Source organism: Podarcis pityusensis (genome assembly GCF_964106645.2).
Source record: "Podarcis pityusensis genome assembly, chromosome: 17".
In the NCBI taxonomy this organism is placed as follows: Eukaryota; Metazoa; Chordata; class Lepidosauria; order Squamata; family Lacertidae; genus Podarcis; species Podarcis pityusensis.
Window position 1 is genome coordinate 33,264,460 of NC_138042.1, and position 27,395 is coordinate 33,291,854.

The 27,395-nt window shown below is 44.1% G+C and overlaps 1 long non-coding RNA gene and 1 gene segment (V, D, J or C); one reads left to right on the forward strand and one right to left on the reverse strand.

Moving 5' to 3' along the window:
* Positions 1 to 2,497: 2,497 nt before the first annotated feature.
* LOC308466331 lies at positions 2,498 to 16,010 on the forward strand. 2 transcript variants are annotated; one of them, XR_013980762.1, is made up of 3 exons: positions 2,498 to 4,223; positions 8,735 to 8,920; positions 12,154 to 16,010. It is a non-coding gene; the product is annotated as an uncharacterized lncRNA (long non-coding RNA). The 2 variants fall into 2 exon arrangements; XR_013980763.1 differs by having other exon boundaries at positions 8,748 to 8,920.
* A 728-nt stretch (positions 16,011 to 16,738) lies between these two features.
* The window catches only part of LOC308466248 (T-cell receptor beta-2 chain C region-like), a 66,517-nt gene continuing 55,860 nt past the window's right edge, over positions 16,739 to 27,395 (reverse strand). Inside the window, exons 4-7 of the C gene segment in view lie at positions 20,896 to 21,231; positions 19,966 to 19,995; positions 17,738 to 17,844; positions 16,739 to 17,469 (exon numbers count right to left, since the gene is read on the reverse strand).

The following is a 27,395-nucleotide window of genomic DNA, read 5'->3' on the forward strand; positions in this document are numbered from 1 at the left end:
TCTGCCCTTATATGGGGCTTTTAAAGCTTTAAAATGCAAAGAAAACAGGCTGAGGAGGGGATTAATAAAATACTTATACAGTATGAGAGAATGACTGGGGGGGATGCAGAAATGGTTCTCAGCATAAACCCAGAGATCCATTCAACAGATAAGATGTGGGGGAGGAATTAAAGTAATAATTTAAAAAAGATAATGTAACACAAAGGAAAGAATAATATAATACATAGGTGGAATGATTCATGACGCCCAACTAGCAGCTGCAACCAATCATAGTACTGTACTCTTAAATAATCTCAGTATCTCAGTACATCTACAATTTTAGTGTGTGAGGTAGCTCCAGAAGAATTGAGCAAAGCAATTTTAAGAAGTATGTATGTGCATGTATGTGCATGCTCACAATCAATATTATTATTATTATTATTATTATTAATAATAATAATTTATTATTTATACCCCGCCCATCTGCCTGGGTTTCCCTAGCCCAGGGGTCAGCAAACTTTTTCAGCAGGGGGCCAGTCCACTGTCCCTCAGACCTTGTGGGGGGCCAGACTGTATTTTTTTGGGGGGGGGGGAAATGAACGAATTTCTATGCCCCACAAATAACCCAGAGATGCATTTTAAATAAAAGCATACATTTTACTCATGTAAAAACACGCTGATTCCCGGACCGTCCACAGGCCGGATTTAGAAGGCGATTGGGCCAGATTCGGCCCCTGGGCCTTAGTTTGCCCACCCGTGGCCTAGCCACTTTGGGCAGCTCCCAAGAGAATATTAAAAACACGATAAAACATCAAACATTAAAAACTTCCTTAAACGGGGCTGCCTTCAGATGTCTTCTAAAAGTCAGATAGTTGTTTATTGCTGATGGGAGGGCGTTCCACAGGCTGGGTGCCACTACCGAGAAGGCCCTGAACAATGGGGGTGGAGACACTTAGTTTAGTGTTGGTGATTATTAGCTTTAAAACCCTAGATTGCTTAGGTCCAGAATACCTTAGGAACTGCCATCTTGCCTGTTTCCAAACATCGGGGGGGGGGTGTCTATGATTAGCTGAGTATGACAAGAGAGAGGGCCTTCTCAGTGGTGGCACCCATGTTTTGAAATCCTTTGCCTTATGATGTGCGGTTTGTCCCCTCATTCACTGTTTTTTGCCAGTTTATTAACACCTTTTATTTTGGGCAGACCTTTATGTCCTAGGCCATGCCTTAATTTTTTTTAAACTGCTGAGCTGGTCACATTTGTAATTGTCTTATACTATTTTAAGGAAATTGTAATTTTAATAGGCTATAGGCCACCCCAGATGGGTCTCCTGCAAAATGTTGCATTTGGGGCAGTCTGTTATGAAGCGGCCTGTCTGAATTATTGCTCTTTAGAGCTTCTAGTCTCTTCAAGGCCGCCTCGCCTTTCTGCTACGTGAAGCTGATAAGAGAGGCCCTGCTTGTTAGCAAAAAAAGACAAAAATGCATCTTCTATTGACAGGTGTGCGGGGGTGCATGGAGAAGAGGAAAAAAGTTTAAACTTCCAGATCTATGATTCTAACTCTACAGTGTAAGAACACACAAAGGGGTCTCTCAGTTCAGAGATGATCTGATTGGTTCTTGACATTTCTGGCTCTGGCTTTGGGGTTTAATTGAACATTACATTATATGTGTAAAACAACTGCATTAAAAAAATCTCTGTTTTGCTAGGTAAAGGTAAAGGTAAAGGTACCCCTGCCCCTAAGGGCCAGTCGTGTCCGACTCTAGGGTTGCGCGCCCATCTCGCTTAAGAGGCCGGGGGCCAGCGCTGTCCGAAGACACTTCTGGGTCACGTGGCCAGCGTGACAAGCTGCATCTGGCGAGCCAGCGCAGCACACGGAAACGCTGTTTACCTTCCCGCTGGAGCGGTCCCTATTTATCTACTTGCACCCGGGGGTGCTTTCGAACTGCTAGGTTGGCAGGCGCTGGGACCGAGCAACGGGAGCGCACCCTGCCGCGGGGATTCGAACCGCCGACCTGACGATCAGCAAGGCCTAGGCGCTGAGGTTTTACCCACAGCGCCACCCGCGTTCCCCGGTTTTGCTAGGTACCTGCTTCTATATTGGACAATTGTGATTGTGAGACCGTGTTTCTGTAGACTCGGCACTTAGCAGGCTGAGGTCAGTTGTGTATCAGAACCATGCTCTGTGACAGAGGGTGAAAGCAGAGGGGTCTGTTCTATGGGTTCTGACATACTTCCTGAGTCCCAGGTCACAACACCCAGGTTACATTACCTCAAAGAATTATGGGAAGGGTACATGGATAAGGGTGCTGAGAGTTCTTGGATGAAAGACCCCCTATTTCCCTCACAGAGCTACAATTCTCAGAGAGTTTTAACAATGAATTTGTCTGAGATTTGTAGCTCTGCGAGGAAGATAGGGGTCTCCTAACAATTCTTAGCACTCTTAACAACAACAACAACAATTTATTTATACCCCAGCCACTCTGGGCGGCTCCCAACAGAATACGAAAAACATGATAAAAGATCAAACATTAAAAACTTCCCTGAACAGGGCTGCTTTTATATGTCTTCTGAAAGTCAGAAAGTTGTTTATTTCCTTGACATCTGATGGGAAGGCATTCCACAGGGTGGGTGCCACTACTGAGAAGGCCCTTTGCCTGGTTCCCTGTAGCTTCACTTCTCACAGTGAGGGAACTGCCAGAAGACCCTCAGAGCTGAATCTCAGTGTCTGGGCTGAGCAATGGGGGTGGAGACGCTCTTTCAGGTATACTGGGCCGAGGCTGTTTAGGGCTTTAAAGGTCAGCACCAACACTTTGAATTGTGCTCGGAAACGTACTGGGAGCCAATGCAGGTCTTTTAGGACCGGTGTTATATGGTCTCGGCAGTCACTCCCAGTCACCAGTCTAGCTGCCATGTTCTGGATTAGTTGCAGTTTCCGGGTCACCCTCAAAGGTAGCCCCACGTAAAGCGCATTGCAGTAATCTAAGCGGAAGATAACTAGAGTATGCACCACTCTGGCGAGACAGTCTGCGGGCAGGTAGGGTCTCAGCCTGCATACCAGATGGAGCTAGTAGACAGCTGCCCTGGACACAGAATTAACCTGCACCTCTAAACTGTAGTTCCCAGGATTCTTTTAGCTATTGGATGTAGCGGTTGTACATTTGTATATATATATTTTTAAAAAGAACTTTCTTTTAAGCACCCCCAAATCTCTGCAAAATGCTGAAACAGAAGCATAATAGGGACAATGTTTTATTTGGAACAAGCACCAGAGAATCAGGGTTGTCCTGGGCAGATAGGGAAAATTAGATTGCCAAGTGGCCAGAGAAACAAGTGTCTGGCCTGCTCTTGTGCTTATTTTTAATGTGCAGAGATCATCTGGCTAAGGCTTTCCATAGCATGGAGATAAACATCACCACCTGCTAATGTCTACACATCAAGCTGCTGTTAAAAGACAGCTGCAGTGAGCTGAGCAGTTGGCAATCCTATTTGCATTTTATCTCTGCGCTTGCTTAAATACTCTGGAGAACTTGAGACATGGCACTGTGCATCTTAAATCTGTTTCTTTTGTGGAAAAACTTACCAAATTCCATCACTACTATTACGCACATTTGGCAGTGTTTATCATACTGTAAATAACAGTTTCACATCACCTCATATGACATGTGCCAGCAGCATTTCTTGCCAGGTCCTCTAGAAGTTGGGAGTAATTGCTCAGTGAATGAGTTATGATTGACATTCTTTTTTCTTTCTTTTTTAAAAGTGCATTAATTAATGTTGATCTTTGCCCTGAAGAATTTGGAAATGATTGCTTTCATGGTTTCCTAATCTAAACTCCAAAACAGTGTTTTGTGTGTGCGTTTTTTAGAGCTAATGTAGTCAACTGTGTCCTATTTGAACTTCTGTCTCGCATCGCTATTGTGAGAATAGAATTCACATTCTCTCTCTCTCTCTCTCTCTCTCAACATCCTCTGAGGTGTGCCTAGGATTTTGCACAAGATGGGATTATTATTTGTTTAAATTGCCACGTTTGCCCTGTTATGTGCCAACGAGAATGGTCTTAAGCTATTTTAATGGGAGCAGGAGAGGTGTGGTTCTTCCATTGCAGGGGGTTGGACTAAATGACCTTTGGGATGACCAGCTCTACAACTCTATGATTCTATGGTCTTCAAAAACACGAGAACGGCTCAGAAAACACTGGGATGCTGTAAGATAACAACGGCACCATCTGAATGATCTGTAAAAAGTAAGTGAATTAAAGTTAGCGATTCCAGGAAAGTGGGCAAGTGTGGAAAAACAACCTGTGGGGTATATCCTCTGGCTTTGCTTGATTCCTTGTCTCAGAGCAGTCCCCATTCACCAGACCACATGCCTCATGGAGGAAAATGAAGGCCCAGACTTTCAAAATGCTGATTTTTTACTGTATTTATTGCTGAAAGAAGAATATCAGCCTCCTTTTGCCGTTTGGATGTGTTGTTTTAGGCTCAAGCAACTGTGGTTGTGCTTCTGTGCATGTTTGGGAGTTGCATTGTGATGCCTCAGTTGTTGATTTTAAGTGTTTATTTGATTGTGTTGTATTATTTCGTTAAGCTGTCCTGTTGTTGGTCACTTACAGAACACAGAGTGACTCATAACTGAAATAAATGAATATATCTTGCTGGGAATTGTGGCAGATTACAGTGGTACCTCAGGTTACATACGCTTCAGGTTACAGACTCCGCTAACCCAGAAATAGTGCTTCAGGTTAAGAACTTTGCTTCAGGATGAGAACAGAAATCGTGCTCCGGCAGCGCAGCGGCAGCAGGAGGCCCCATTAGCTAAAATGGTGCTTCAGGTTAAGAACAGTCCTCCGGAACAAATTAAGTACCATATTTTTTGCTCTATAAGACTCACTTTTTCCCTCCTAAAAAGTAAGGGGAAATGTGTGTGCGTCTTATGGAGCGAATGCAGGCTGTGCAGCTATCTCAGAAGCCAGAACAGCAAGGGGGATTGCTGCTTTCGCTGCACAGCGATCCCTCTTGCTGTTCTGGCTTCTGAGATTCAGAATATTTTTTTTCTTGTTTTCCTCCTCCAAAACCTAGGTGCGTCTTGTGGTCTGGTGCATCTTATAGAGAGGTACTAAACCTGAGGTACCACTGTACTATATTTCAACCCCACTTTCTGCTAGCTGGTTAAATTGGACATGTTATTGGGGGAAATTGTGTGCGTGTTTCAGTTAAATCGGCTATGATTAAGTGGGCACAGGACATTGGTCATAACATTATGTTTGCTGACTGGGAATGGTTGTGGAACACCGGTATAAAATTTACGGCATGTAATGCCTTAAAGGAAAATATTATGAAAATGATCTACAGGTGGTACATGACCCCAGTCAAGCTAGCAAAAATTTATCATTTGCCTGATAATAAGTGTTGGAAGTGTAAAGAAACTGAAGGTACTTTCTATCACCTTTGGTGGACGTGCCCGAAGATTAAGGCTTTCTGGGAAATGATATATAATGAAATGAAAAAGGTACTTAAATGTACTTTCCCTAAGAAACCAGAAGCCTTTCTCTTGGGCATTGTCGGCCAATTGGTGTCAAAGAAAGATAGAATTTTCTTTATGTATGCTACGACAGCAGCAAGAATACTTATCGCAAGGTATTGGAAGACACAAGATCTACCCACCGTGGAAGAATGGCAGATGAAAGTGATGGACTATATGACACTGGCTGAGATGACTGGCAGAATCCGTGATCAGAGGAAAGAGACGGCGGAAGAGGACTGGAAGAAATTTAACATTTATCTTAAGAGCTATTATAAAATTGATGAATGCTAAAATGCCAAGGTGTTGAGAGAAAAAGGGAAACAGTGACATAAGATTAAGTTAGAGAAAGGACTAAGAGGACATATATTCGATAAAATTGCTCAGAAGCTGCTGAAATAATTTTGTAAATAGGGATGCAGAAAGGGGAGGTATGGGGGAGTCCGAGAAACGAAGGTTACGGAAAAAAGGTCATGAAATTATACATGTTTGTTTGTCTTTTTATTTGTTTGTATTGTTTAAAAAATGTTGTAAAACTAATAAAAATTTATTAAAAAAAAAAATTGTGTGCGTGTTTAGTAATACTGTAGCGATAGTCCTAGGAATATTAATGGTAGTTGCGGGGGGCAGGAGCAATCAAATAGTTAAAAAAAAACCAGGGCAGATCTTATTCACTGCAGATCTGGGTTGTGTAGGCTTAAATTACAGGAGTTTTCATCTGAACATTAGGAGAAATTCTTTGATAATAGGAGCAGTTCTGGCAATTGAAACAGTTATCGTATTTATGTGAAGCTAATGCTCCATCAAATCTAATGTGCACCTCAAATTTCAAAACCTTGAAACAAAAAAAGTATTTGCTATGTCAGCGGTGTTTTTCAAGCTTGTAATGAAATCTAATGCGCACCCTAAATTTGGCTAAGAAAGTTGTGCATGACATTCGAGTAAATACAGTACTTAGAGGGGTGATGGTAGGTGTAATAAATGGGACCTGATACAGTCGTACCTTGATTTTCAAACAGCTTAGTTTTTGAACGTTTTGGCTCCTGAATGCCGCAAACCCAGAAGTGACTGTTCCAGTTTGCGAACTATTTTTGGAAGCCGATCGTCCAGTGGAGCTTCCGCGGCTTCCAATTGCAATCAGAAGCCGTGCTGTGGTTTCTGAACGTTTTGGAAGTTGAACGGTCCTCCGGAACAGATTCCGTTCGACTTCCAAGGTACAACTGTAGTTGCAAAGGTAGTACAGTTACAATTAACATCACTAGGTGGCGCTGGTAACACTAGAGAGTTACATAAGGTTAAGGTTAAGGTAAAGGTACCCCTGCCTGTACAGGCCAGGCTTGACAGACTCTAGGGTTGCGCGCTCATCTCACTCTAGAGGCCGGGAGCCAGCGCTGTCCGCAGACACTTCCGGGTCACGTGGCCAGCGTGACGAAGCTGCTCCGGCGAACCGGCACCAGAGCAGCACACGGAACGCCGTTTACCTTCCCGCTATAAAGCGGTCCCTATTTATCTACTTGTACCTGGGGGTGCTTTCGAACTGCTAGGTTGGCAGGTGCTGGGACCGAGCAACGGGAGCGCACCCCGCCGCGGGGATTTGAACCGCCGACCATGTGATCGGCAAGTCCTTAGGCGCTGAGGTTTTACCCACAGCGCCACCTGCGTCCCATTACATAAGGTTAGAGGTACAAAAAAATGAAGTATTCTTTGTTATTCAGCAGTCTGAGTGTGTGTCTTCTCCTTCATGTGCAGCACCCAGGGCACTGGCTCCTGAGGGCCAAGGCACTGTGTCCCTCTGGGCTGGTCCCCCTCAATGTTCAGAGGGCCCTGCTCACAAAAGATCTTCAGGCAGAGGGCTGGAGGGCCAACTGTTGACGATGTTGTACCTCCAAGGCGGGGATCCCAAACTGTGGTCCGTGGATCACCAGTGGTCTGCATGTTTCATTCAGGTGGCCCACGTCATGTCGGCATTAAATTGTATTTTTAATTGCATTTCTATTGCTGCTTTTATTTCTTATGTAACTGCATTTTTAATGTATTACGATATGAATTCAGCTAGCGCCAATTGTAATACAGTGGTACCTCGCAAGACGAATGCCTCGCAAGACGAAAAACGCGCAAGACGAAAGAGTTTTTCGTTTTTTGAGTTGCTTCGCAAGACGAATTTCCCTATGGGCTTGCTTCGCAAGACGAAAAACGAAAACGTCTTGCAAGTTTGTTTCCGTTTTCTTAAAACCGTTAATACCCTATGGGAAACCGTGCTTCGCAAGACGAAAAATTCGCAAGACGAAAAAACTCGCAGAACGAATTAATTTCGTCTTGCGAGGCACCACTGTACAACAGAAGAAGAAGAAGAGTTTGGATTTGATATCCTGCTTTATTACTACCCGAAGGAGTCTCAAAGCAGCTGACATTCTCCTTTCCCTTCCTCCCCCACAACAAACACTCTGTGAGGTGAGTGGGGCTGAGAGACTTAAAAGAAATGTGACTAGCCCAAGGTCACCCAGCAGCTGCATGTGGAGGAGCGGAGACGCAAACCTGGTTCACTAGATTACAAGTCTACCGCTCTTAACCACTACACCACAATGGCTCCCTTACAGAATGCAGTCTGTAAGAAGCAATAAAACACAATGATCGTACAGCACCCAGCACACTACGTTGAAATTGCAGGGAAACCAATGAGTGCTCCACCAAGTCCCCCAGCAATTTTCAAGTGTCCATTGGTGGGAAGCCATTACAGAAAAGGCCTGTTCTCGTGTTGCCACCCTCCGGACCTCACAGACCCTCCAAGTGTCCCTGTTTTCCAGGGACAGTCCTAGATTTACAGAAGCCATTCTGCTCTCTGATTGGATCCTGGAATGTCCCGTTTTCCCTTAGGGCATCCCTATTTTCATCAGAGAAATGTTGGAGGGTATGAAGTTATGTGACCACCGAGCCAAGGAGGTAAGTAACTATACAGCCTTTACAAGACAACTGAAGGCAGCCCTATATAGGGATGTTTTTAAATGTTTTAGTATGTTTTTATGTATGTTGGAAGCTGCCCAGAGTGTCTGGGGTGACCCAGCCAGACGGGTGGGCTATAAATAATAACATTATTACTATTATTATGATGGAATAGGACATCCCTATTTTCATTGGAGAAAGGTTGGAGGGTATGATATTATTTATAAGAAAATCTTGGTGGAGACAGTGCCAATATCATAGGTGACAGTGGAGTATTTGTGTCTGCAACTTCAGGCATCTTCACCAGGGTGCACTGTAAACGAGGAATGTGAATGCAGCGAAGAGAAATGTTGTCCGCAAAGGCATAGAAACCAAGTCAAAGGAAGGACTCAGAAGGCAGCAGCGAGCCAAGAGAACAAGATTACATGGCAACCCTGTGGCCGATTTGTGCTTTGCTTTGGCTTGCCATAGGCATTTCATGTAAGTAGAGCAGCTCTTCCCATCTGTGTTGACTGTTTGCATTTGAGTTAAGTTAGCAATATGTGGCTTTGAGCGTATAACAATTGGGGGGGGGCATTGTCGAGGCACCCAACTGAGCTGGTGTAGTTTAGAAGGTGGTGCAGAAGTCCGTGGTTCATGCTCCTCAGGTCTGGGATGGCGAAATCTGTGGCCCTCAAGCGTTTGAAACATGGGAATTGGAATAAGTGCCAATTTCCTTTCACCAGGAAATGTCTGTTGCAACAGCTCAAGATATCAGCAGTTACTTGGTCATTTGTGCTGTCGATCTCAATGTTCTTGGACTCCCAACTTCTGTCACCCCGGCTGGCATGGCCAGTTGTAAGAAATGATGGGGCTGTAGTCTAGAGCCACAGGTTAGCCACCACTGCATTAGGTGACCTGCAGCAAATGATTTTGCCTCTCTCAGTCCTCGGGGATAATAGCCCAGACCTCCCTTAGAAAGTGGTTTATACAGATTACTGAGATAACGGTATGTGAGCCACTTCAAATACCGTATCAGCAGTACCATTTGGAAAGTCAACTTCACATGATGGGATTTACTAGAAAAAGTCTTTCCTCTGCTGCATGTGTCAGTCTAAGCAAGTCAGCCTGGATATCTCAGTTGGTTAGAGCGTGGCGCTGATAACACCAAGGTTGCAAGTTTGATCCCTGCATGGGACAGCTGCAAATTCCTTCGTTGCACAGGGTTGGACTAGATGATCCTCAGGGTCCCTCTACAATTCTATGAAGTGTGCTGATAACATGCCAACATCACGTAGGCCTTGGGGGCACTCTGTCTGGTTGTGGACACCTCATGCTGTCTTAGGCCAACCTGCATGGTGGAGGCATTCAAACAGCACTCCCTGCCCCCAGGACTGCAGAACCAGGTCGGCAACCGCAGAAGATAAAGGAATGTGCACATCTGTTTTAAGACAAATCACCAATATGGATAGCTCAGCAAACTTCCCTATGCCTCGTGTGCGAAATGAAGGCGATGGATAACATTGATTGAATCAATCAGCACTGCTCACTTTGTTTCTCTAGGTTGGGGAAATTTCAAAACAAAGTGAAGAGGGAGACAGATGGTAGTTTCTAAAAAGGAGGAAATGCGAGATTGCCATGTTTGTGCTCGTTACTTTTGCCCTGCTACGTATATCTGGCCAAAGCAAATTTCTGAAGCAGTGTACAAATTGGCTAAACCTCTGTTGCCCCCCCAAAACCATAAAAAACCCAAGGTCCATTGAGGCCAGCACCCTGAGTGGAATTTGCCTAATGAGTCGCATTAAATGGGAGCCCTCTGCAAGGATTTCCACCTGTGCAATGGGGCTTTGCACCCCTGCGTCCCCTGGAATTGGCGGGGGGGGGGGGCTGTCACAAGAACCTCCAGAACAGCATGTGGTTGGAAGGGGGAAAGTCCCATTGCCTCCCCCTATTTCCAGCAAGAACCAACAAGATACTACAGGAAATTCCCAATGATGGCACACAAGCAACGAACCTCCCTGGTTGAGGAGTAGATATGCTAATCCTGAACATGGAGGGTCCATTTCGTTATCATGGTTATTATAACAACGTGATAACTGGGGTTGGGGTGGGGGGGAAGGTGTGCACACCCCCAGCCAGCACTGACTATCATGCCACCTGGTCCATTGTCTCTCTCTAGCCCTTGGGACATTATAGGGCATTGGGTAAGTTGCATGTCATTCTGGGGAACTGCAGCAGACCTTTGTTCTTTCATACAAAGTCAAGGTGTCCTGGAAAAGGGGCAGTCCCATAAAGCAAGGTTGGGCAGACTTCAGACCTAGATATTTTTTACAAGAATCTCATAGTTCAGCAACAGGAGCCAAGCAAAAGACACCTGCTTCCTGAATTAAGGAATTACGAGCCATGAAATTAGCACTGCGGGAGACGCTGTGGGTTAAACCACAGAGCCTAGGACTTGCTGATCAGAAGGCCGGCGGTTTGAATCCCTGCGACAGGGTGAGCTCCCGTTGCTCGGTCCCTGCTCCTGCCAACCTAGCAGTTCTAAAGCACAAAGTGCTAGTAGATAAATAGGTACCGCTCCGGCGGGAAGGTAAACGGCGTTTCCGTGCGCTGCTCTGGTTCGCCAGAAGCAGCTTAGTCATGCTGGCCACATGACCCGGAAGCTGTATGCCGGCTCCCTCAGCCAATAAAGTGAGATGAGCGCCGCAACCCCAGAGTCGGTCACGACTGGACCTAATGGCCAGGGGTCCCTTTACCTTACTAGAAGTAGTCCTTCCACAACACAAAAATCCACTCCTAGTTACCCTCTTCCCAGCTTTCTTAATTTCAGCAGCGTAGTGTAGGTGCCTGGGTGCTGCTGTTATTGATAATCCTATGCAGTCTCTGAAAACCTTGTGTCATCTACCGGAAATCACCCAGCGATCCAGCAGTCGAACCCAACCTGCCTTTGCCCATCCTGTATCAAGCACCAAGCAATACCTCTCTGTATATCACACCATAGATTTATTTAGTGGGAGATATTCCAGATGGGCTTTCCTGTTTGCTGATGGGCTAAAAGCCCACAATTGTAATTGACTTTGAAGATACTGGCTGCTTGTATGAGAAAACCTAGTTATAATGAATAGTAATAATTATGGCAACCATCCCCCCCCCCCCCGAAGTCAAGGGCAAAGTTCCAGTTGATTTTCCTGCTGGTAGACTGCATTCTCTTGAGCAGGGGGCAAAAGTTTTATAATGTGCTCTGCTATAAACATTATAGTTCCGTAAGCTTTTTAATTATTTGAGGGACATAAAGCATGAACTACGAATGCAGGATGGCAAGCAATTAATTGTTAAACAAAGCCGCAATGGAGGATCTGTAAGCAATTAATCATGAACAATATATTGCCATGTGAAAATGTTAATTAGTTTTTCAAACACTGGAGGAGGGTGGTGCGTTAACTTATATGTGGTGGTGGTGGGACGTGTAGGAATGCATTTTCTTGGGCTGAATGAAATGTCACTGGAAATGAAAAATCAAAGCTAGCTAGGGTTCCTTATGTGAAACATCCTACAGATATTCTCAACTACAACTCCCATCGTCCTTGACCATTTGCCATGCCGTCAGGAGCAGATGGGAGCTTCAACAATATCTGGACAACACCACATTGGCTACCCCTAACATAGACACGCAGCAATAATAAACTATTCTTAACTGTAATAAGAGTTTTTCTGCTTTCTTTGGTGGATCATAGGTGATGGTTCTCCAACCATTGTTCAGACACCACAGTCGGTAATACAGCGGCCAGACAGCAAGGTATCTCTTAATTGCAACATAAATGGGGCATCCAACCCCAATATCTACTGGTACAGGCAGATTCTCAAAGGACAGATTCAGCTGCTTGCCTATTCTGTTGCCGTGGGATCCTCATCTGCCGAGGGACCGCCCCACATCCAAGGATCAAGACCTGAAGACACCAAGTTCTTCCTGAGCATCAAAAACCTCATGGCCGGTGACACTGGGATTTATTATTGTGCCTGGAGCCCACACACTGTGCAAAGTGAATGTAACACCTCAACAAAAACCCTCCTCCTTGCTTGTGGCTCCATCTGCTCCCACACCGCAGGGAAGTGGGGAAAAGGTGTATTCTTTGAGGCATCAAGTTCCTTCCTGTTGAAATCACAAGGAACGGGGCCCACATTAAATGCCTCCTGAAAATCGCGGCTCAGCTGAACAATGCACAATGTGATGAATTTGTGGGGTGCCTGAACACACACCCCTTCTAATTTCTGGATGCCAGACACTGGGTTTAGCATGGTAAAATGCAGACCAAAACTGTCTTCCCATGAGTCGTCAAGCAAACAGAGACAGGGTGATGATCCATGAAGGAAGCCATCAACAATGGACTGGCTCTGAGAGAGATGCAGAGCAGTGAAGCAGCACTCGGGTGAACAACATGTGAAAAACAGCTGCTGCAGATATAATAATAATAATAATAATAATAATAATAATAATAATAATTTATTATTTATACCCTGCCCATCTGGCTGGGTTTCCCCAGGCACTCTGGGCAGCTTCCAACAAAGATTAAAAATACATTAAAACATGTGTTATGTGCATATGTGTTATGTGTATAGATACAAAACAATATATCCATCAAGAGCCGCTAGATGGCACCCTGTCCCTTTACACTATTGTCAAAGGGATGCTGGATGTTATTTTTGTGGCCATAAACCCACCTGAAATGTCACCTCCTAAGCAGAGGTGGAAAGTGATCCATTGCAGCAACAATTTGGGATTTCTAAATAGAACACTTATGTGAGTAGCAGCCTGTATGGAATATCAGCTAAGACTTTACCTGTGAGTTTAGGGAGAAGTTATAAGCTGGCTCAGCTCCAGCCTCCCACACTTATTATATTTCCTGCATTGGAAAAGTATTGATATCCCTTACAGGGCTGTGGTAAAGAGCACCAGGATGGTGGCTGGGTCTTCTAAAGGATCTACATTGGCTCCCAGTACGTTTCTGAGCACAATTCAAAGGGTTGGTGCTTACCTTTAAAGCCCTAAACAGCTTTGGTCCTGCATACCTGAAGGAGTGCCTCCATCCCCATCATTCAGGTTACAGGGAACCAGGCAGAGGGCCTTCTCAGTAGTTGCGCCTGCACCATAGAACACCCTCTCACCAGATGTCAAGGAAATAAACAACTATCTGGCTTTTAGAAGACATCTGAAGGCAACCCTGTACAAGGAATTTTTCAATGTTTGATGTTTGAATTTGTTGGAAGCTGCACAAAGTGGCTGGGGTAACCTAGTCAGATGGGCAGGTTATTATTATTTTCATTTGAACACCTTTTCTCCTACCTCCTTTATTTTTAATTTTTTAAAAACATACACTGCTCTTCACATGTAAATAGATCCCAAAGAGGTTCACAATATACACATAACCTTTAAAAATAATAAATAGCAACAGCTACAACATCCAGATAGCCATATGGTTTCAACAACTGCCGCAGCAGGAACCCAAACCGAGAACTCAAATATCTGTCGTTGGGAAATGCCAGGCTAAAAACAAAGATCTCTGGGCAAGCCAAACACCATTGCTGCACACCTGAATGCCACAGGGAGCTCAGTTCACAGCTACAACATACGTTTAAAGCACATTTCACAAAGGCCTTCCTTTGTATTAATCGCCACCATGTGTTCCCTGCCAGATGCTTCCATGTGCCCCCTTTCCTTCCTTGGCATCAGTTGTGCCTGTTGTGTCACTGCAGTGGCAACACCAAAAAGAAATAAGAAATTGGGTGGGGGCACTAGAAGGGGCAAGGCACATGGAGTGGGGGGTTAACTTTGTCCCACAGGTTAGATTACAATGAAGTGAAAAAGTAGATCCTCCAAGTGTCCCTATTTTCCAGGGACAGTCCCAGATTTACAGAAGCCAAGCTGATTTCTGATTTGACCCTGGGATTTCCCACTTTTCCTTAGGACGTCCCTATTTTCGTTGGAGAACTGGGCATGAGATACACGTAGTAAAAAAACAACCAGTGATTTAATGAGGTAGCATGTGCAACAAGGAAGCTGGCAGCCACCTAGTGGGTGCCACAAAAAAACTGGCTGCATGGAGTTATCCAACCCCTAAGCAGCCCTGTACAGTGGTACCTTGGGTTGCATACACTCCAGGTTACATATGCTTCAGGTTACAGACTCCGCTAACCCAGAAATAGTGCTTCAGGTTAAGAACTTTGCTTCAGGATGAGAACAGAAATCGTGCTCTGGCGGCACGGCGGCAGCAGGAGGCCCCATTAGCTAAAGTGGTACCTCAGGGTAAGCACAGTTTCACGTTAAGAACGGACCTCCGGAACGAATTAAGTACTTAACCCGAGGTACCACTGTATAGAGAAGTTTTTCTAAAAATGTTTAATGCTTTATTATGTTTTTTATATGTTGGAAGCCACCCAGAGTGGCTGGGGAAACCCAGTCAGATAGATGGGGTATAAATAAAAATTATTATCATTATTATTATTAATGATGGAGGGTATGAGATCAACAAGGTCAGGGTGATATCCAGGAATACTCTGCTACAGAGCACACCAGGCCATGTGTTGTTGATCTTCAGACACTCATCCTGGAAGAACAAAACTTCAAAAGGGAAACTTTTACAATGATCACATGCGTACCATACATTTAAATCATATGGCTCCTACTGCCCCAGGAATCCTGGGAATTGTAGTTTATTAAGGGTGCTGGGGAATTACAGCTACGTTGGGTGTAGGCTACAGTTCCCAATAGTCTTTGGGGAAAGCCATGTGTTTTAAATGTATGGTGTGGATATTTGGAGAAGTTGACATGAGATAACCCTTTGCCCATAAGAAACCAAATGCCTTGTACTTCCACTGTTATACTGTGTACATCTATACTTTACTCTGTATTCAGTAGCCTTTGCTTCTAAGGTCCAGACAAATAACTAGTTTCTAAGGCACTGTCAGAAGAAGGACCCCCAAGGCAACAGCTCCGCTGTCTCTCGCTCTTCTCTGTTACAATAAAAACTGAATTAAAAAGGAAATGGCACAAGGACATGCTGAGGACACATTATTCTCACAGTAAGAGTCATCTAGGCTACTCAGCAGCCTTCAGAAAGGAAAGGAAAGAGAGGACTCGATGTCGCTGAAATCCAGAGTGCTCATTTGTTATAGAAGCATGCTTGTGTCGGCAGGGGAGAGGTATCAAAACACGTCAGGAGTGGTGCAAAACAAATACCCACTGAACTTTCCATTTGAAATGCGGCACACACTGACCACAACCGGTGCACCTGCATCACGGAGCAACAGCTTTTGGCTGAGGCAGGAGATTGATTGTGCGATAGCGCCAGGCCCTGAAGCCGCCATTGTGGGTGGGACAACATGTGCTATTTCTAACCGTGGCAGGAAAAGTGCCTGATCACTGAAGCCCCACGCTGCAACGAAACCTGCTCTGTGGTAACCACTGCTTGAGAGAAACAAGCAAATGTCAAGCCACATCCTGTTGTGCGCATGAATGCCTCGCTTGCTTATTTTCTTAAAGGGGACGTTTTCGAGGTTGGCTAAGCAAATGACCCAATTTCTACAGGTTCATCTAAAACATCCTTGTTGCGTAGCAAAAGCTCATGATGCTTCTCAGTTTGGTGCTTCTAGGTGACTTTAAAAGCACGTTGGGCACAAGTGACATGCACCTTGAAGAAGAGAGAACTTTGGCGGGCACAACTTGTCATTCAGGGGCAAGGATTTTCCACCTTTAAGGACCCCTGACCATTAGGTCCAGTCGTGGCCGACTCTGGGGTTGCGGCGCTCATCTCGCTTTACTGGCCAAGGGGGTCAGTGGCCAGCATGACTAAGCCACTTCTGGCGAACCAGAGCAGCGCACAGAAACGCCATTTACCTTCCTGCCAGAGCCGTACCTATTTATCTACTTGCACTTTGGCGTGCTTTTGAACTGCTAGGTTGGCAGGAGCAGGGACCGAGCAACGGGAGCTCACCCCGTAGCGGGGATTTGAACCGCCGACCTTCTGATCGGCAAGTCCTAGGCTCTGTGGTTTAACCCACAGCGCCACCCGCGTCCACCTTTAATCGGTAGCAAAACGTTGTATTCGCCCAACACTCTTGCTTTCATGATGTCATAATGCCTTTATTTCAAAAGCATTAAATCTATATTTAGCTAAAACAACCCTTGCCCTCCCTGCTAGCAAGCAGTCACAAGAAAACACATAGCCTCTCTTTGGAAAAAGACATTCACAACATGACCTTAGTTTGGATCTGAACTATTTTGACGCAACAGTTTATGAAAGGAAACACAGGAGTCTCAGCAAAAAGGATTCGGCGACTTTACTAAAAAACGTATCATGTTGGCTGCGGCTTGATCTCTGCACAAGAGTGATGCATAAGGCTCCTTGAAAATCAATAGTACTTTAAGGTTGGAAGTCTAAGCATATGTATTTCCTAGTAAACATAGTTAAAAGTGGCGTGAAAGGCAAGGAACTCTGGGGGGAAAGTGCTATGGCCTTACTAAAATAAAGCATTTAATTTTTTTAAAGTGTTTTTATTGAAAAGTTTTGGCATAAAATACAATAAGAATCAAGCTAGCTTATAGAACAAGAATATTAAAAAAAGCCAAAAGATAGGGGGGAAATACTTATATGGCCGTTTTCCATATTTATATCATGTATATACCGTCATTTATCCCTATGCAAGAGGTAGACCTTCCCATCTTCCACCTGGGAGCCTGCTTTCCCCCCAGCCTCTCACCCTGGGACACCCCCACCAACTGTCCCCTGCCTTTGTGTGTCCTCCTCAGTCCAAGGTAAAGGACCTCTCCCCCCCCCAAAAAAGCTTTTTATAAATGTTTCCAATGCAAAATAATAAAGCATTTAAGAGAACCAAAGAGAGATTATTTACTGACTGACCCTAAGCAACTGTTTTTGTTTTAAGAAAATGCTACTTTGGACTTCCGAGGTTGAGGGTATCCATCTTCCCTTCTGTCTTCATGGAGTTCACTCAGCTCAGGATAGATGCCCCCAGGTAAAACGTGCCTATGGTGCCAACTGTCATGGAACAGGAAACAGAACAGAGCAGATTGTTACTTCTGGGCTAAATGCGCCAGAATAATGAAAGATCTTGGGGGGGGGGGTGTCACAGAGTGGTTTTCCGCAGGGAAAGGCAACACAACAAGAAGAAGTATGGATTAGCCTGTGGTGTTTAAAGGCTAAACAGAGTGAATTCAGTGCTGGGTCACAGCGGAAGAATCCGTATGTCACATTTTCAAAAGAAATTGGTGGGCCCAGGGCGGAAAGAATCAACACTGTACTTTACCTTTTTTCTTAGTTTTAATCCCATCACAAAGGCTCCATACAAGGTGCTCTTGAGAATGAGAAGAATATACACCAGTTCCCCAAGATAGGCTTCCGTGAGATACGACTCTAAAAATCAAGGGTGGGAAAGAAATGTGAATGATCACAAGGTCATCTACAGACGGTGGAGGTAGAACATGGCCACTATGACTACAACTCCCATCATCCACCCTGCTAGCTGTGGATGATGGGAGTTGTAGTCCAAAAGCAGCTGGAGGCCCAAGTTTGGGAAACCCTGGCCAAAAGTCATCCAAGCTGGTAGCCATCACCACATCTTGTGGCAGCAAAGTCCACAGTTTAACTCCCCCCCCCCAATGATATATATATTTTTGTACAAATAGTACCTGATATACCATTCCGCCCCCCCCCCAAGAAATATTCCATACTACAATGCATTTTTATACATGATTTTCCCTAATTGAAGCATTTTTGGGTGCCCTTTCCCATAAAGTATGCTTCCTTCGTGTGTGCCTTTTTTTGATGGAGAACGTCAACATAAAATTCAGAAAAGTGTGACAGCTGCATTTCTGTCTGCATGCTGGTTCAGGAAAATCTTCCTTTAGTTTGAGATGATATTGGGCACTTAAAGGTGGCTGGGAAATACCCAGTCTAGGGCTGTTCAGTCTAGGGTTTCCTGACTCACAACCATAAGTTTCACTTGTCTATGGAGCCAATCAAATATAAGGAGGAAGAAATTTAGATGAAGTTCAGATAAAGCTTGGCCAGCTTCAAGGAACTGCTCATGTCTGTGCACCAGCTTATATTCAGACAGCACAATTTTCAGGGTTACATATTAAAACAGCACACAAGGCTCTGCATGAAGCAAACAACTAAGCCAGAGAACAATTAATGGCAATTCCTATTCGTGTAGCTTTTGACTGGAGGAACAGAGGTTATTAGATGAACAGATCTGTCAATGGGCAAAGAAACATGGATCAAAATGCAGACATCTGCCTATTAACAGTTGCTGCGCTAATATTGTACCCATCCAGGATCAGGGTCAAAACCGAGGGTTCAGACTGGGGTCGAAGCCTTCTGAATAAGACGGGAGCAGGTGCTATCTTGCAGGTTCTAGGGCCATTTTGGAAACAGCAGGGGAAGTCTACAGAGGACAGCTTGGAACATCCTCAAGCCTTGCTACACCTGCATTCCCTGCTTATTCCTGAAGGATGGGGCTATTATTCTTCTCTCGCGGTGCTGGAGGCCATGCAACGAGAGCTACAGGCAATCTACAGTTGCCTTCATCTGCTCTGCTGGGGGTTGGGGTAGCAATATTGCTTTCCCTTCACCATGTTGGAAGCCCAGGATGATGACACGCCTGTATGGGTGCCCTGGAGGCTATCAGTAGGTGAGATGACGTTTATCATGGACTGTGTTATGTACTGAGTTGAATAGGATCCAAAATGCAGCAGTCTGATTGGTCCTAGAACAATAGGTTCCAAAATGCAGCAGTCTGATTGGTCCTAGAACAATAGGATTCAGAATGCAGCAGTCTGATTGGTCCTAGAACAATGCAGCAGTATGATTGGTCTGCAGGAGCCACCCAATCCAGCTCCAGGTGGAAGTGAATCCACAACCTGATTGGCCACAGGAGAATCCCGGAATTAGCCAATCACGTGCAGCCCATTGTGTAAATAATGTATATAAAGCAGATATTTGGGGGGAACTGTCATTCCTCCTCACCACTATGAGCTGAATAAAGAGCATGAAATCCACTCTCGACTCCGAGTATATTTCAGACTGGCTGTGCCAAAATGTTTTGGAGCAGAACCAAGAGGTCCCCCTGTTGCCCAGTCACACTGAACTCAGAAGTAATCAAACCTACACAGGTAACCTCCTGTCTTCATGTACAGATCGTCATCCTCCCTAAACAGGAAGCTGTGTACACTGAAGTCAATGGGACTTAATTCCGACCATGTTTATTGCAAGGGCTATTAGGTAGACTGGTTGGCAGAAGGGCTGTAGCTCACTGGTAGGGGCATATGATACAAAGCTCCCAAGGTTCAAACCTTGGCAACTCTAGGTAGGGCTGCGAGAGACCTTTGTAGAAATCCTGTACAGCTGCTGCCAGCCAGTGCTGACAAACTGAGGTAGGTGAGTCAGTGGTCTGGCTCAGTATAAGGGAGGTTTCTTGTGTTTTTATTTCCAATGAAATTCCAGCATTGAAAGCACAAGGTAATTTGGGTTTACCTCTTGCAGCCTCGCTGCCGCCACCACAATCTGAAAGCAGAAGGGGGAGAAGACACATTAGCTATCCTTAGACCTGGAAAAACTGAAAGTAGACAGGGAAAGTGACAGGTGGGCATGTGGGGTGGGGGTGGGGGGGTACTATTTCCAAAGCAAGGCTTTAAAAACCCAAATGTGCATGTACTTCTCCTGAATGTCTCCAGAGGTTGTGTGTAAAAAAAAAGGGGGGAGAGAAAATAATGAGCAATATTTTGATAGCAAAATGATCTTTGCCCCCCCCCCCCCTTGCAAAAAGCAGGAATAGACTCTTCCTTGAATATTGGCATCAGAAGATTTGGCTAGGTGTGAAAACCGCCACAATTTCTTGAGTACGTTTAGGGAAACTACATGCTATTTGGAAATCCATTGAGGATCAGTTGGTAGAATAAGACAAATGCAATGAAAGGAGTTCATCAACAAATGTTTGAATATGATAGAACACATTACTAGGAAAATGTATTAGAGATGAGGAATGGTTTGCAGTCAAATGGATCTGGGAGCATTTTGCCCATGTACAGTGGTACCTCAGGTTACATACGCTTCAGGTTACATATTCTTCAGGTTACAGTCTCCGCTAACCCAGAAATAGCGCTTCAGGTTAAGAACAGAAATCGTGTTCCGGTGGCATGGCAGCAGCAGGAGGCCCCATTAGATAAAGTGGTGCTTCAGGTTAAGAATAGTTTCAGGTTAAGAACAGACCTCTGGAACGAATTAAGTACTTAACCAGAGGTACCACTGTAAATAAAACTTTTTTAAAATGTGACCAGGACTGTGTATGGTGCAAAACTACAGGAATGCATAGAGAACGTGGTGGCTTGTGGTAGATTTCACCTTCCTGGGAATCTGAGCTCCCTAGTCTTTAGGGCAGTCTTTGCTAACCTGCTCTTCACTTACCTGCACCATTTATGTCATCCTCATAGTCTGTGGATCCTTCTGTACCGTGGAAACTGACTCTGCACACAAACTTATTATCTGCATTCTGCCACTCTTCCTTGGTGATTCTTAAACGGCTGGTCATTGAATAGCGCTTCGCGGTGTTGTCATATACTGGGTCCTCTGTCTTTACCCCAGCCGTTCTCTTCTCGTTATTCACGGTCCAGCTCAGGGCGACATGATCTGGGAAGAAATCGGTGACTAAACACACAATGGTGGCTTTCTCCTTTTCGTCGACCTCCTGCTTGGGCGGGGCAAATACGGTCACTTGAGGGGGGCTGACATCTTGGTCGACTCCTAGAAGAGAAAGGAACAAGCACATGCTATACAAAGATGATATACCTCCTTGACCTTCGGTTGGCTATTTTGCCACTTTCAACTTGCACATACGAACAGGCCGTTGTGGATTTCACTTCTCCCTTGATGTCACCTGAAACCAGGGATATGCAAATCGGTCCATAGTGGCGTCCCCCAGTTTCCCCATTTTTCCAATCTTACGTTAACTTCTCCACATTTCGGCATCCGTTTGCGATTTATTTTAAAGTAAGCATGAAAAATTCCAACTCTAAATAGACACATGTGAACTGAATGAACTTTATTACGGTCACAGACCAGGATAAAAACCAAAAAAACCAAACAAAAAGCAAAAAACCTATAAATAAAATAGCAGTTAGGATTATTATTTTTTTTAACCGATAATTGTTAGAGCAAATAAGGACAAAGAAACAAGCATTGGATAAAACATCTGAATAAAATACTAGATTAAACACGGATAATGGATGGATAAAAACTGATAATTAAAACAGATAAGAACTAAAAACAAATAAAAACACGCAGTTAAGACAACTGTAAGAGCATAAGAACTAAAAGACTCACAGTTAAAACAACTATAAGAGGCTGCAGAGTAGAAGCCCCTGAAATAGAGGACACTCACAACATTAGAAACTGATGTGCAAATATGGTTAAAACAGACAATTAAAACAATGTACAACAATAAATTTAGAAACAATGTACAACAATAAACTATCCCAGGGAGTTGACTCAGAGTCACCCATGGGACCGAGTTGGGGGATTTTCATGCCGGACTATTTTGTGTTGGCCGATGGTCTGCGCCTACAGATTTGTACACAGAATCTGGCGACTATCCAGGTCATCTTCTGATCCTAACAGCAAAAGGTCAAATTTTTGCTTTTGCGGGAGATTGGCGAGCCTCACCAGTGTACGCATTTCCCTTAATAGAATGCATGGGTGTATGTTGTTTTTGTGTTTTTGGGCACACTTCACTTGGCTGAAGAGCTGCATTGCAAAATTCGGAGAAGGACAAATTTCGAAAGGTTTCTGTGTTTCAGTTCTCATATTGTTTCAGAAAGGGCAAAGTAGGCAGAATTGCCTTCAAAGGCAAGCTGCATATAATTTATCACCCAACTCTATGAAACACAGCACTTTTTAATGGTGTGAGTTTAAAAAGTCAGCTGCTAATCACCGTGCGTTGAGGAATCAAGTAATGAGAGGATCAAGAGGTAGGGATTGGGGGTGAAATTCAATTAAGTTTGCATTTAAAGGAGAACCTACCAAATTCACACTTTCTGAAACATGATGTGAATTAAAACACACACCAGCCTTCAAAACCCACACTTCTCTGAATTCTGCAATGCAGTTCTTCAGCCTAGCGATCTGTGCAAAAATACTAACGTAAAGTGTGCACGGAAATGCATATATTCATGAAAGTAACATGCAAAAAACACGTATATTAAATGGAATTGCATACAAAAATGTGATTATGAGGAGGAATTCACACTAAAATGCTGACAAATGTTCAGGATGATTAAAAACAACAACACAGAGATTGCTGCGGAAGTACGGAGAGCTGAATTTACGGTTGGAAAAATGAGAATCTGAGAGAACCAAAATGGACAGATCCATTCCAACCCTACAAAGGAGAAGTGGAGGTGCATGAGTGAATTGGAATTCTAGGAAGCCCTATTCAGATGGCATCATTTCTGTGGGTAATCTACATGCAGAGGGCATGGGGACTGGAGAGAGGTCAGCTTGTGCTTGCGACCAGTAAAATCACATGAATATCATATTCACAAGAGTTTGGGTTTACTGCAGCTTCCTGTTGAGTGCCCGTTCGTGGCTAACCAAAATGTGTGAAACGGCTCTTACAATCTTCCTGCACACAAGACTTGTGTCTGAATCCCGAGTGAGGGTTTCTGTTGAATTCTGCCCCCACCTGTTGTACAAGGAGGCCACAAATATTGATTTTTAATTCTCATTGGAGGATCAGCACCTACTTTCAATATGTAGAGCATACGTTATGGATAGAGCTTGGCCATATTCTTTGAAGGGGGAAATTGTGGCCACACAAACTTTGTTCTATCTAGCCCATTAGAAGTACTAAAGAACTTACTAAAGAAATTTATTATTATTATCTTTCCGCAGGGCATGCAAGACAGAGCTGTTCCACCGGGCCGTTGGCCAGGGCACATCCTGACTCCCTCCTTTGGCAATCCTCACAGAACTTCTAGCCCAATGGTTGCCATTAATTTGATTGGAATTAATTTTATAATGAAATGATTTTAGAATGTTTTATCATTTTATTGTTGTTAGCCGCTCTGAGCCTGGCTTCGGCTGGGGAGGGCGGGATATAAATAAAAATTATTATTATTATTATTATTATTAGGCAGAGCCCTCTCCTCCTAACCCAGACCCCTGAGGTCCTTTTAACTGGTTATCCCAGGAGGATGAACTTTGAGCTAAGGGCTTTCCACACTTCTGGAGACAGCAAAGAGCTAATCCGCGTATGTGGTGTGTGTGTTTTTAAAGGTGTTCTGTAGACAAATAATGGCCAGCATTATTATTATTTGTATTGTGTTCTCTCTAAATCCAGAAATGACTACGTAGGAAATGTGCAGCACAATGCTATGCACATTTACTCAGAAGTAAATCCCATTTAGCTCAGTGGAACTTACACCCAACTGAGTGTGCATATGTTTAAAGGAGGAAAAGGCTCTAAATCAGGATTTCCCAAACTTGGGTCTCCAGCAGTTTTTGGACTACAACTCCCATCATCCCTAGCTAGCAGAACCAGTGGTCAGGGATGATGGGAACTGTAGTCCAAAAACAGCTGGATATCCAAATTTGGGAAACCTTGCTCTAAATGATGAGTTTGTTTTCAGTTCCAGGTTGGATAGCTTAAATCTTCCAAATGAAGTGTCATGGGTAGGCAAACTAAGGCCCGGGGGCTGGATCCGGCCCAATTGCCTTCTCTATCCAGCCCGTGGACGGTCCGGGAATCAGCATGTTTTTACATGAGTAGAATGTGTCCTTTTATTTAAAATGCATCTCTGGGTTATGTGTGGGACATAGGAATTCATTCATTTATTTATTTTTTACAAAATATAGTCCGGCCTCCCACAAGGTCTGAGCGACAGTGGACTGGCCCCCTGCTGAAAAAGTTTGCTGACTAGATCCTACCATTGTAGTTATGGTTGCAATAATACTACCAGCCCTGATGCCAAGAATGAGCAGACCATCCATATTTTGCCAAGTTAAATAGCAACAATGCAATGCAATGTGGAGCTGAAAACTCATTTGCACCAATTCTCTTCACAAGCTAGTCTATGTGTGTGCGTGCCCATGTGGGCACTGTCCATTTTAACACTGTCATAACACTGTCCATTTTAAAGACTAATTTTGCTAATATTAAAAAGCTTCATCTATTATTGAAGGGGCGGAGAACAGAGCTCCTATTTGTGTGAGGGGAAAATATTTCATGGAATGGTTTCAGAGTTACCAAAATTCCCAGTTTTGCCATTTTTGAGCCATAAAAATAATTGAGAGAGAGGGGAGGGATGGGGGAGATAAGAAATCCATGACTTTAGCCCACATTTTCTCCATTTTTCTTGCTCCTGATATCATTGTGGAACAAGAATTTCCTCCTCCCCACCCCACTCATAATTGCCTCGGATGAAACAGAACCTGCAAATATTTGAAACAAGCTTTTAAAACCCAGCAAATTGTGTTAGAGGCAAAATGATGAGCATGCACATCACAGACACCAGTCCCTCTCTCAAACTACTTGCCGCTGCTCTGAAAAGAAGCAGGTACTCTAATCAGTCTCCGGCGAGATTCATGTGCCTATGCAATGGTGACTAAGAAATTCACCTTATTTCAGTAGGACTTGAAATGGGACACAGAATATTAGTATAAAGTCCAAACCTTATACCCCTGCCCTCTGCACATACAAACAGGCAAAAGTTCCACCAGAACCACCAACTTACAGCCAAGACCATACCTAAGACAGTGAGTCTGGTTCCACTTCCAAAGTGAAGTTCATATGAAGAGCACAGAGGTACGAGGCACTACGAAAATCATTTGTCTTCTTCTCTAGGCAGCAAACCAGTGCTTTTTTCCTGGGGGGACGCAGACCCCTAAACATTTTGTGAATCTTTGTCCTTTTGTCCATTTACTGTATTCCCCCCCAATCTGAACTATAAAATTGTGTTTTTTTTTCTTGAGTCGAAATGAGAGTACCCCAAACATTGTTTTGGAAAAAAAGCACCCCATCAAACTATTGTTTAGATACTGTATTTTTTGCTCTATAAGACTCACTTTTTCCCTCCTAAAAAGTAAGGGGAAATGTGTGTGCATCTTATGGAGCGAATGCAGGCTGCACAGCAATCCCAGAAGCCAGAACAGCAAGAGGGATTGCTGCTTTCACTGCGCAGCAATCCCTCTTGCTGTTCTGGCTTCTGAGATTCAGAATATTTTTTTTCTTGTTTTCCTCCTCCAAAACCTAGGTGCGTCTTGTGGTCTGGTGCGTCTTATAGAGTGAAAAATACAGTATATCTTTGCCATGCAAGTTCACACTCAAACTGCATTTCTACAGCAGACTATTTGGGGTTTACTTAAAGATGTTTTCGATAGCTGGAGAACAGGAAAAGGGGGAGACAAGTGGAGACCCCAGGACCACATCTGACCCCTTAAGTGGGGAGGGGGCACCTACTGATCCCCTGAATTGTCAACTCTGGAGGAGTGGGTTTTAAGTGAGATGGTGGCTGTGACTAGGGATGGGGATGGAGGGAGTTCAATTCAGTTCACATTTAAAGGCAAACCTACCAAACTTTCTGCAAGAAGATGTGAACCAAAGCACAAGCATCCTTTGAATTTTGAGCTTCCCCGAATTTTGAAATGCATTTGTCTCTTTTTTTAATTAAACGTCAAACTATATCTAATACACATTTCCTCTATTCCATTTATTGTCATTCTCAATCCGCTGCTCATCATTCAAATTCTGCCAGCCATTTCATTTTACTATAGTTCTTTCTCAAATGTTCCATAAAGGGTTTCCAGTCTTCAGTTTTAAAAAGTTGGTTACGTTGGTCTCCCGCTCTTGCTTCCCAGTGAGTGTAAAATGCAGTTCTCCAGCAGAGTAATATGTACAAAAAGGCTAGGATAACATGTGCATAAAATGCATATATTAGCCAAAGCACTCTGCAAACATGCATTATAGTGGGGAAACTTGCTTTGCAAAAATGTATATATTAATATTACAATTCTGGTGAATTTTCACGAGGGCTTTTTAAAAAAAGAAACTGATGTGGGAACCTGAACTTAAGTGTAAAAATGGCAAATGGAGAGAAACAAAAATGGATATATTCTCCTATCCCTAGTTGTGGTTGTGCGAATTGCCACACCAGCAGTCCTCTTTAGGGCTGATCTGTATCTACCACCATCCCCTCCAGTTGTCAAAAGGATTTTCAGTGAAAACAAGTAGTTCTGGAGGAGGTAAGTTTCAGGGTCAACAAAGACTGTACAGTGGTATCTCGGGTTAAGAACTTAATTCGTTCTGGAGGTCCGTTCTTAACCTGAAACAGTTCTTAACCTGAGATACCACTTTAGCTAATGGGGCCTCCCACTGCTGCTGCCACGCAATTTCTCTTCTCATGCTGAAGCAAAGTTCTTAACCTGAGGTACTATTTCTGGGTTAGCGGAGTCTGTAACCTGAAGCGAATGTAACCCGAGGTACCACTGAAGTCCTTTGACCTATCTCTTAGGTAGCAAATGTGTGTCTGGGGTATACCACTTTTAGACTGGGGGTGAGGGGCTCTCATCACTGAAGCCTGCTCTGGTGAAGGTGGAAACACATTTTCCAGACAGAAATCGGGGCTACCAGAACTCTAAAACCCGAAACATGAAAAGATTCAAGAAATTTAGTCGCGTGAGTCCCCACCTGCAATATGAAATAGGGCGTCCATATACAGTGGTACCTCAGGCTACATACGCTTCAGGTTACAGACTCTGCTAACCCAGAAATATTACCTCGGGTTAAGAACTTTGCTTCAGGAAGAGAACAGAAATCGTGCTCCAGTGGCGCGGCAGCAGCAGGAGGCCCCATTAGCTAAAGTGGTGCTTCAGGTTAAGAACAGTTTCAGGTTAAGTACAGACCTCCAGAACGA